At 46.9% G+C, this 10,679-nt stretch overlaps 1 protein-coding gene across 8 annotated transcripts in view; it reads right to left on the minus strand.

The window, feature by feature from the left end:
- Positions 1-10,215, minus strand: part of LOC135909725 (zinc finger protein 658B-like) — a 127,411-nt gene extending 117,196 nt beyond the window's left edge. For 3 of the 8 annotated variants that reach the window (XM_065441786.2, XM_065441784.1, XM_070523318.1), the window contains exon 1: positions 4,082-4,574. The gene's annotated coding sequence lies outside the window, so the exon portion shown is untranslated. Of the gene's footprint in view, positions 1-4,081; positions 4,581-8,745 lie in introns of those variants that run through there. The other 5 variants (XM_065441783.1, XM_065441782.1, XM_065441781.1 and 2 more) reach the window with 5 other exon arrangements.
- Between the last annotated feature and the right edge of the window lie 464 nt (positions 10,216-10,679).

The following is a 10,679-nucleotide window of genomic DNA, read 5'->3' on the forward strand; positions in this document are numbered from 1 at the left end:
AAAGAATCAAGTTGTTTACGTTCCTTGAATTAATCCCAGACCTTAGCCCTCTGCTGTTTTTTTTTCTTTACTTGCTACTATTCGAAGTATTCACTTCGAAATTATTCGAGAGTTACTATTTGCTTCGAATTAAAAAAGCATATTCGCACAAGCCTGGTTTTCCACAATAGCTCTGCCATCCCCGTTTTGATTTTTTTGTGCAACCTGGTTATAACACTTATCGGTTATAACAATGGAATTTTCGTGGCACTTAAATATTGCTATAACTGGGTTCAGCTGTATCCTAATGTGAATGAAATGACATGCTTACTTTCATTTTTGCATGTTATTAGGACATGACAGCAAGTTTATGGTTTCCATTGATGCAATATGTGCCTATCTTATAAGCATTCGGCTGTCTTTCGACAAGGTCATGCAATGAGTTTTGAAGTTTCGAGCACTAAATTTACTTGGCGGATTTTCAGTTAGAATTTTGTTAGGATGTTAAAAAAATGCATGGTGAAGAGAGGTATACTGAAAATTCTTGCCAGTTCTTTTTTTTCCAATCAGCTTTAGCTTTGTCGAGGTGGTCTGAAGTAGTGGTTGCCGCAACCATGATAGCTGCAGCTCAGGGCAGGCAGGCTCCTAAGCTCATTGTTGCAATTAAGAGTCTGAAGGCATGCCTTAGCAACTATATTTTTCAATAATATACACTAAAAACCTTTCTGTTTGACTGAACATGAGTGGGACTTGAAGACAGCAGGTAGCTTCTATGTGTTGAATCCATTTCAGTATTATGTTAATTTGAGCCAAGGCGATGCTATGAATGCGAAAAACGTGAGAAAGAACTAAACAAGAGATATTTGATTCAAGAAGGAAGATAGAAAATGGTGAGCTAACATCTAGGTGAGGCAACAGTTCTTTCAAGACTAGATGCATATTTAGGCTGCCACCAAATCCCTCTCTACTCGACAAAACAAGAGCTGATGACCTTCATAACGCCAACTGGGTGCTTGCACTTCGCAAGACTCCCATTTGATCGGCATAATGACAGCACTTGGAATGCTTCAGAAAGCACATGTCCGAAATCCTGAGCGGACTAACAGGAGGTGCCGCACAGAACTAGCAGGACTCATAGACTAATTCTTGTCTTTAGCCACAATGAATCTGAGCACGACAGAAATGTTAACACGATGCTCAAGTAGCTGTCTCCTCGAGCCTCCCAGCTCATTATTCTTCGACAGCAATGACCCCATGATTCGTCGCCAGTCTCCACACCACTGTCTGATGACTGCATCTCGCAGACATCCAGCTCGCCGGTGTTCATAAACTCTTCCACATTGCCTTTGCTGCAGAACATGGTCAATGCACATTGCTTCAGCTGTTCGAAGTATTGCACTTCATCGATATGACAACTGTGAAGGAACTAGGGAAAGGAGGAGGCAAAGGTAGAGAAGAGGTATTTCCGCGGTCAGCAGACTTTGCTTCCGCCATTCACAAATTGTGCATCAGGGATGCACAGCATGATTGTGACCGTCATTTCCTTGCAAAAAATTTCACTATAACTTAAGAAGTTCATGTGACAGGGGTTTTTTTGCAAGCAGCTTGGCAGCAGCATTCCTGTCAATCCCTCCTTCAGAAAAAAAAAAACAGTTTGATAAATTTCTTGGCAATTAGCAGCAGCAGCTCTTTGTAGTGCTCAGCATCAGTGTTTCCACAGCTCAACACTGGCTTAACCTTCCTCCTGGAAGACTGCACTGACAAGCTTAGACCTGGTAGAGCAGCGACGGCTGATCCGGTGGGCACGTGGAGTGGCGCGAGCCAATGGGGCCCTGAACTAAGGACTCCACCCCACGAGAAAGTCACCCCATCTCATTACAAATAAATGTTTTCTCTCTTTCTCTCTCTGCACGCAAAGTTTCAGGAGCTTCGCGATGTTCTCAAATAAGGAAGTACAGATTCCAAGAATCTTTGACAACCTATGAGCAGATTCACCTGCTCCTGAGTTGGGTAAAACAGGCTGCTACAATCTTGATGAGCAATGAGCCTGTGCTCAGGAGTGCTGCTTTTTGCTCGCTGTAGCACAGTTATGCAGTCCTCAGAGGAAATGTGCTCACTCGCAGCGCACACTATCATGTGAATCATGGCCACACTGGCAACGTCAGGGGTGGAGACAAGCGGTCTCATTGAAAGGTGGTGTCTTTTTAACCCCTGCGCTGCCATGTTCAGGACCTTATCAAAGGCGCTTGTCGCCACATGCATTACTGTTGAACAGGAAGAAGATGCTGCAATGAGAATGTGGTCGAGCGCTTAACATTCCATTCACTAGAAGCTGCCACAATTCCGGTCTTCAGCAGAGGTGCAGAGGTCGCAGAGACTTTGTGCACTTGCTCTAAGATAACCGGATGTAGACATGACATCCCATCATGACGCAGAGCCAGTGAAGGCGGAGCTTAAACCCGATCACTCGGTGAATGAGTTTAGGAGAGAAAGTATGGCTATGGAGGAGGGCAACTTGTAATTATCATTAGCTCTCTTAATACGAGACGCTTCATAGAAATTGTAGTGCAAATGTTTTGCTGTAGCTGTACCCTATGCATCTGCAAAACGTGTTGAAACCGTATTAAAAAAAAACATTTAGTTTTTACATGCCAATACCACCATCTGATTACAAGGCACACCGTAGTAGGGGACTTAGGAAATCTGGAACACCTGGGGTTCTTTAACATGCACCTATATCTAACATGAGTGTTTTCACATTTTGATGGGATCGAAATGTGGCCACTGTGGCCGGGAGTCAATCCAACGACCTCCATGCTTAGCAGCCCAATACCATAGCCACTAAGCAACCACGGGGGGTCCCAAATCGTTTCAGGGACCCTTAAAAGAATGACAAGATGTCAAAATTAATGCCTCGTTATCTGATTGTAGTTTTGACACGTACAACCCAATAATTAATGTTTAACAGATCTGCCACGATGTGATATGCGATGCGAGGCCATGACAATGCTAAACCTTCTTGTGAGTTATGAACAATGGTGTACAACTCCTCAATAAATGAGTTGCTGTGATAACGGAGGTGAGAGAAAACTTTATAAAAGATGTGCAATGTTAGCAAGCAAGAGTGCAGGCCCTAAGAAAAAATGCGCAGAGACCATACACAATGATTGCCAATGTAAGCGAACAGCCCAAACAAACGAGCAGGTGAACAAACAAAGGAACAATTAAATGAAGGAACGAAAAAGAGCGAACGAATGTTTTGCTTGCCAAGTCCGACCACTGACTTAAACGGTCGAAAGAGCTAAGGAAAGGTATTTACTTCAGAAGATTTCATCGCTGCCATGCCTGAATGATATGCAGAGTACACCACAGCACTACATATAAAGCCCAGAGCAAGTGGCAAAGTTGCAATAATAGGTGACCATAAGAACGATACACCAACAGCTCCTTATCACAACTCAGACAAACATTGAGACATTTAAGCATACCTGCAGGCCTGCAGAGCTATTTCTGATGTTGTTGAAACAATTTATGAGATTGTTGCGGCCTACTGGCATTTTCTGCATTTGAAACTACCATTAACAGGCATTGCTCGTGGCGCAGCAAATGCATTGTACACATAGACACAGTATTATGAGAATGAGTCAGACATTGAGGATTTAACTGGCACGTGATAGTGCAGCTGACACAAAATACGTTGGAAAGCAACACAGTAGTCCCACAGGGAAATTTATCACAGCTGAGGACGATCAGTCATAGTTAGCAACATGATTATTTCTTATGATTTATTCTCTCGGGACAGCTGGAAACAAATTTTCTGGATTTTTCTACTTTGTCTTTTGTGATAGCACCAGGCCATCAAGTGCATTACAATACTATAAGTGTTTTGGCCTAGACAATTTTATACGCGCCTTTAATGCTTTGTGTTCAACAGATAACTGGCCAGCCTTACTGGCCTAAATTTGAATATGCCTTGCCGCCTGTATAGGATACCAGTGATAGGGTGGCACGCATCACTCAAGCGAACTTTAATTCAAGCTGCCTTTAGTGGAGCAGCTCAAGTATTAGAAGCAACAAGCCTTGAGCAAATGTATGTACTTACCAGGTGCTGCACTAAGCCAAGCAGCAGCAATCAGCACTTGCTGCTAATTGTTGTCAACGATGCACAGGTAGACTAGATCTTGTTGGGCACAAATAACATCAGCAGAAGCTGTAACGATAGTTGTAGCACAGTAAAACAAATTGGACAAATGACGGTACACACTTCGGAACACACGTCGGGAAGTAACAGATGACACTAAGCTCAGCGTTACCCACACATCCAGGGATATGGGGCTACAGCATTTCAGTACGTATCTGTCACAAAGTGAAACTTGTGCTCCTTGCGCAACCGGGAAAAAATGTTCTTTTAGGTGTAAACATCATGACTGTGTAGAGTTCGTCTAGGTAGTTCGTTACCCGTAACGTTACGCCGACCTTTGTCACAAGCCGACTCCTGCTGACTCCGTCTCCTGCGTTGGATTGGCGCGGCTCGGTACGTGCTTGAGCTCGGATTTTCGAACACAGATTGGTGTGCGCCTGCTTGGAGCACTGGGCTTTTAGCAGGCCGCCTGCTGCTCGCGCTAAAAGGCGTCGGCTAGCGCAGGCGCGCTTTTTGCCGCGCATGTAAGCACGCAGGAATGCCGTGAAACGTACAAGCAAAGGAACAGGAAACTACGCTTTATTTTTCATTTACTTTGTGATGTACCTGCACACTGAGTATACCGCCGAGCGATGGTTTCTAACAAACGCAGGAAAGAGTCTGCAGCGCGCGTGGCCGTTAATTGACTGCCGCCCCAGCCATGTGAAGTGCGACTCCAGCAGCGGTGCAGTTGCGATGAGGAGGTGGCACTTCACTTTTTACCAGTAACCAGTAACTTTGTACTTTAAAAAAAAAAATTGAGTTATGGGGTTTTATGTGTCAAAACCACAATCTGATTATGAGGCACGCCGTAGCGGGGACTCCGGAAATTCGGACCACCTGTGGTTCCTTAGTTAACGTGCACCTAATACACGGGTGTATTCGCATTTCGCCCTCCATCGAAATGCGGCCGCCTTGGCCGGGATTCGATCCCACGACCTCGTGCTTAGCAGCCCAACACCATTACCACTAAGAAACCGTGTTTTTTTTTCTTTATTGCCAGTCCTCGACATGTCACAACACACTTTCCTTAAAAGAAAAAGAAATAATGAATACAAAAATCGAACAAGAAACAGTAATATACACATTCGTTGCCGTCCGCTACTGTGACATGACATTGTCGTATTAAAATTCCTTGAGCGCTGTTAGGGGTTCAAGCCTGTAAATCCACTCAGGAACAGGCTGTTACACTTTCTGCACTTCTACATATCGCTGCACACATTCTCGGAAGTATACACGGCCCGGTCGGGCATCCGGGTCACAATTGTAGGCCGCCATTGTTGAGCGCCATGAACAGTGGAGGCCCGTAAGCATGATAAGGTCGTACGGGAATCCTTCGTCATCATTTACTGCCAGAAAGCTGATTCCGTGTGAATCTATCGGTAAATCCTTTTTTAAAGTCCTTTGCAACAGGTCCTAAAAAAAGACCCCCTCCCAACAGTGGACGAAGACGTGATCTATATGCTTTCCTGTTTTTTTACAAATAAGGCAGTGGGTTCCCTATGGCATATAAAACCCACGTTGTTCCAGGAAGATTTTAACAGGTAAGGTACCGGTATGTAATTTAAAGAAGAAAGATTTCGTGGCTGGTTGAACTGGCATCGCCTTTACCCTTTTCAATACGTCTAGGCCTGGGCCTCCACTGTACACGGCTTTGTACATGGGTACAAGCAAAACACTGTCACACAAATCACGGTATAACTTTTTCCGTTTTGCACTCCACAAATATTTACTTCAAAAACGAACACGCAAAAGAGAAACACTATCAGCTATTTCCCGAAAGAAATCACGGACAGATCCTGGCAATATTTCGGTACCTACTACAAATTCGGGAAGTGCTCTTGACAGCCTCATTTGAATCACGGTGCGTATAAATGGGTCATTTGTATCTCGAAAAAAGAAGAATGTGTTCACTAGTTGACGCAAGAAGAGGTGCGCCAACCCCAGACGGTCATCCTTCACACGTCGGAAGAGATTATCTCAGCTACATTGCTCCCAGCTTGATGCCCACACGAAAACAGCGAACACGCGGTGCAGTTTCTGCACATTAATCCGAGAGCACTGTAGGACCTGCATTACGTACCAGATCTTTGTCATGAGAAACATGTTGCACGCAGTAGCTCTCGCGAATATTGAGAAGTGGCTGGCGTTCCATCGGTCGGCTTTTCCTTTTAGTTCTTTTGTCCGCTCCTTCCAGTACTCGCTACTGTGCTTGTAGGCGTCAAGGGGTGCGCCAAGGTACTTAACTGGCGTCTTGACCCACTTTACGTCAGAAAAGTGGTCTGTTGTGGTCGCCCATCGTCCGTCCCAAAACCCCAAACATTTCTGCCAGTTAACGAAGCTGTTAGTAATGTTACCAAACTTTCTGACCATACTAACAGTATTCAATACACTTTGCTTATCTTTACAGCACACAGCGACATCGTCAGCGTATGCCAATAGCTTCACCTCTGCTGATTGAAGACAAAACCCCTTAATACATTCATTTTCGATGATGGCCTGACATAGCGTTTCTATGTAGACACAAAACAGGAGTGAACTGAGTGGACAACCCTGGTGAACGGAGCGCTTCACGTTAATGGGGCCCCCAACGTCTGATTAATGATAAGTCTGGTATAGCAGCTCCGGTACGCCATGGTCACACCCTCAGTGATTATGTGGCCAAAATTAACGTGTTCAAGGATGGTATGCAATATCTCGTGAGAAACACAGTCAAACGCTTTCTCCAAGTCTAGCTGGAGGATCGCTACTGCATCGCACATGGCGTCACAACACTCCAGCACACACTTCATCTTATAGATGTTAGTGAAAATGGTTCATCCACGAATACCACACGTCTGGTGTGGGCCGACTACTTCCTGAATAACTGACTGGGCCCGTCGTGCCAACACCTTCATCAATATTTTGTAGTCGCAGTTAGTAAGCGCTATGGGTCTGTAGGAGGAAAGTTGCTTGAGCTTTTCTTTCTCTTCTGTTTTCGGTATTAGTACTGTATGGGACTGGCCAAAGGATGGTGGAAGTATTTTCAGTTCGTATGCTTCATTGAAAACTGCTGTTAAGATAGGAGCTAGGTGACTTTTGAACGATTTGTACCAAGCGGCACGAAGACCGTCTGGACCTGGTGACTTGCCAGGGTTCAGGTGTTCGATGGCCTTTATCACTTCTTGTTCAGTTATTCGTCTTTCGAACGTTTCTTTAACTTCACTCGACAGCTGCGGCATTTGCTGCAAAAATATATCCTTGAAATCGTGCAAGTCGTGCATGAATTGTGCATGTTCACAGGCCTGAATGCAAAAAGCTTTTGGTAATGTTCAAAGAAAGCACGCCCTATATTATTGTTATCGGTTAATACCACCCCTTCATATTCGATAGCCTCGATCTGCTTGCGTCTTGAGTGCTTTTTTTTCTAGTCCCATTGCTCTTTTCGTTGGTGTTTCCCCACATGATAGCCTTTCTGCCCTCGCACGCACGAGCGCACCTCGGAAGCGCTCTTCGTCGAAAACCTCGAGCTTTTCTAACAGCGCGCATATCTTCTTGATAGGCTCCCGGTTGCATGCATTCGAGCTTCGCAAATTTTTCCAATAATGTTTTTAAATCCTTTTCTCTGGCCTTTTCTTTATATCGGAGTACGCTACTTCTTCCAATTGCCTTCATTTTAATGGTTTCAGCAACTCCCATTCCTCACCAAGCTTCATAGAATTGTCTGTTCCAAAAAAATTCAGAGTAGCCACTACGTTTTCGTTAAAGATTTCATCCCGCAGCAGTTCTGCATGCATTTTCCAGAGTTCCCAGATGAATTTGATTCGTTCTTTCTTGCTGCCCACCCTGCATTTTACTAGGAAGTGGTCAGAATATGATATGGCGGTAACTGTATAGCACTAGCATTTGTCTACTAAATCATACGAAAGATAGATGCGGTCTAATCGTGCGTGACTTGTGCCCTGAACGTGAGTGTTCATCACGTCTCAGTCAGCCCTAAAACAGTGAGCGATATCTTATAATTCGAATTCGTGCATTATTTGCGCCAAGATGTCGCTGCTTTTCTCATAAACTACGCGTCGCGTAGACCCATCTCCGATGTTCAATACACAATTGAAGTCCCCAACACAGGCTATCGTTTTGTGCACAGAGAAGTGGCGCTTCAAGTTCAAAAAGAAATTTACCCTTTCTTGCACCGTATTAGGCGCATAAATGCACAACACACGCCATTGGACATCGCAATAACTGAAATCACAAACGACAAGTCGACCGGAAGTGCACGAAAAGTAAACGTCTATGACCAGACTTGGAAGCTTCCTCACGAACAAAACACACCCCGCCGAAGTACCTAAGGCGTGGCTCAATACAGCATAGTAGTTATACGCGAACCTCTGCACCATGCTCCTGGTCTCCTCCTCGCCGTCTACCATGGTTTCTTGCACTGCTAAGACGTCGAGGTCGTGGTCCACTAGTAGTCTATACACCTCACTCTGTTTCCTTCTAGCAGCCAGACCTCGAACGTTTAGCGTGCCTAGGCTAAGCGACGCGTTGGTAGCCATTACTGATGTAAACCGGAGGGGAGAAGGCTCGGAGCATATGGTGCTCACCTTAAGGTCTAGCTGACGGCTAGACGCCTCCGTGACCATCTCGTGGCCGTCACCCGAGTTCGTCTCTGTTCGCCTTCGCCGCAAGCCTACGGCCGGCCTCCAGGTTCGGCTTAGGCTTGAGGGTGGAGCGCCTTCCTGGAAGCGTCTTAGCGGGCGGTGGCTCGGAGTCACCGCTGGCCTTTCCGTCGTCTTTCTCCTCCTGCTGCAGGGACCTCTTCACCGGTGCCGAGACGCTTTCGACGCGAGCGCTAGCAGGGGTCGCGTTGTCGTTTTCCACTGCCTCCGTATCAGTAGCCGGCTGGCGACTCTCATTTTCTTTCTTGGCCGCCCTGACGCTGATTAGTGTGGCTTCTGGCTCGTCGGGAGCAGGGACATTATTAGGTCCTGCTTCAGTCGGCATGGTCGTCCCACTCGTTTCTGCCGCTACGTTGCTGTTTCCAGCTCCCTTGGCCGCTTCCTCGGCCTCGGTCACGTCCATCATGTGGTCTGATGTCAACGGCTCACTCTTCGCCGACCCCGAGGCTACCGCGTATGAACGTATACAGTCCGCGTCGTTGTTTCCGAAAAGCCTGCACCGGGAGCAACGGAGAACCTTGCATTCTCGACGAACGTGACCGGAGCCCCGGTAGCGCAGGCACTGCATGGGACGACCTGGGGCCACGACCAGCACAAGCTCGCCGGCGACGCGGATCTGGTGGGGCAGGTCGTCAACTTTCATTCCAGCCTTCAGCTGCAGCAGTACTGCTCGGGTCGTCGAGCCCTTGTCGGAAACGCCATTCACTCGCCAGCGCTCCCGGGTTACTTCAGTCACTTTGCCAAAGGAATCTAGCGCAGTCTTTACGTCTTAGTCATCCACACCATAAAGAAGCCAGTGGAGACGAAGCTTCACCTGCTGTTCTTTAGGGTCGATGACCAGGCAGCGACGCCCCTTGACCTGAAGTTCCTTCAGTGCAGCCAGCTTTTGGGCCGCCTCGGCTGTCTTTATCGTCACCGCCCATACGTGGTTGATTTTGCACGCTCCAAGGGCGACGACGCCAGAGAGCATACCAAGAGCTTGAAGCGCGTCCCGAAAATCCTCTACGCGAAACGGGCGAACACGAGTGTCACCGCGCGAAAAAACTGTGTCTAACACGATGCGTCCTGTAGGTAGCCGAGGCAAAATAATCTGGAAATCCTTATCTTCCTCCGTCGAAAGCCTGTTGCCGCGGCTAACAGCCGCATATGCCGCTCCATTGGAGTCCATTATCCCGCCATCCGTTTAGCTCGGGAGCCGGAAGCAGAATGCCCCAAGCAACCACGGTAGGTGTTTCTATATTTTTCTTTTGCGTGTGAGCGCCCGTGATGGGGCCCACGAAGTGGTCAGAAGCCATCGCTCGGCGTTTCCCAGTGTGTAGGTACATCACAAAGAAACGCAGTAATAAAGCGTATTTTCCTGTCCCTTAATTGGCATGTATGTTTTCCGGCATTCGTGCGTGCTTACATGTACACTCGCACACAAAATACTGCGGGGTGCGCCAGCGCGTGGCGAAACGACCCTCCTCCCCGGGTCGTTTCGCCACGCGCTCGCGCACCCTGCAGTATTTTGTGGGCGAGTGTACGGTAAGGCTACGTCATAAAACTTCTGCGTTTGCCGACGCGCACTTAATTCGTCTTTATTCGCGAGCAGCTCACGATCTGTTGAAAGCCCAGAGCAAAAAGAAGGCGCACGCCACAGAGTTTCTCACTACATTACCTAGAGGGAAATCTGGCGCTGCTGCGCTGTGGTATGCGTGGGAATGCCGCTATATTGTGGATTCGGATTGGCATCGTTCTCGTAGAGACAGGACACCTTGAAGACGCGCTTGGCAAGTACCGTTCCGTCTGTCACAATGATTCATTTTCTACTAGAACAGCACGTGAAAAGCTGTTTTAGCTTTATTATTACGCGAAAACAT

Source organism: Dermacentor albipictus, chromosome 8 (assembly GCF_038994185.2).
Source record: "Dermacentor albipictus isolate Rhodes 1998 colony chromosome 8, USDA_Dalb.pri_finalv2, whole genome shotgun sequence".
NCBI lineage: Eukaryota > Metazoa > Arthropoda > Arachnida > Ixodida > Ixodidae > Dermacentor > Dermacentor albipictus.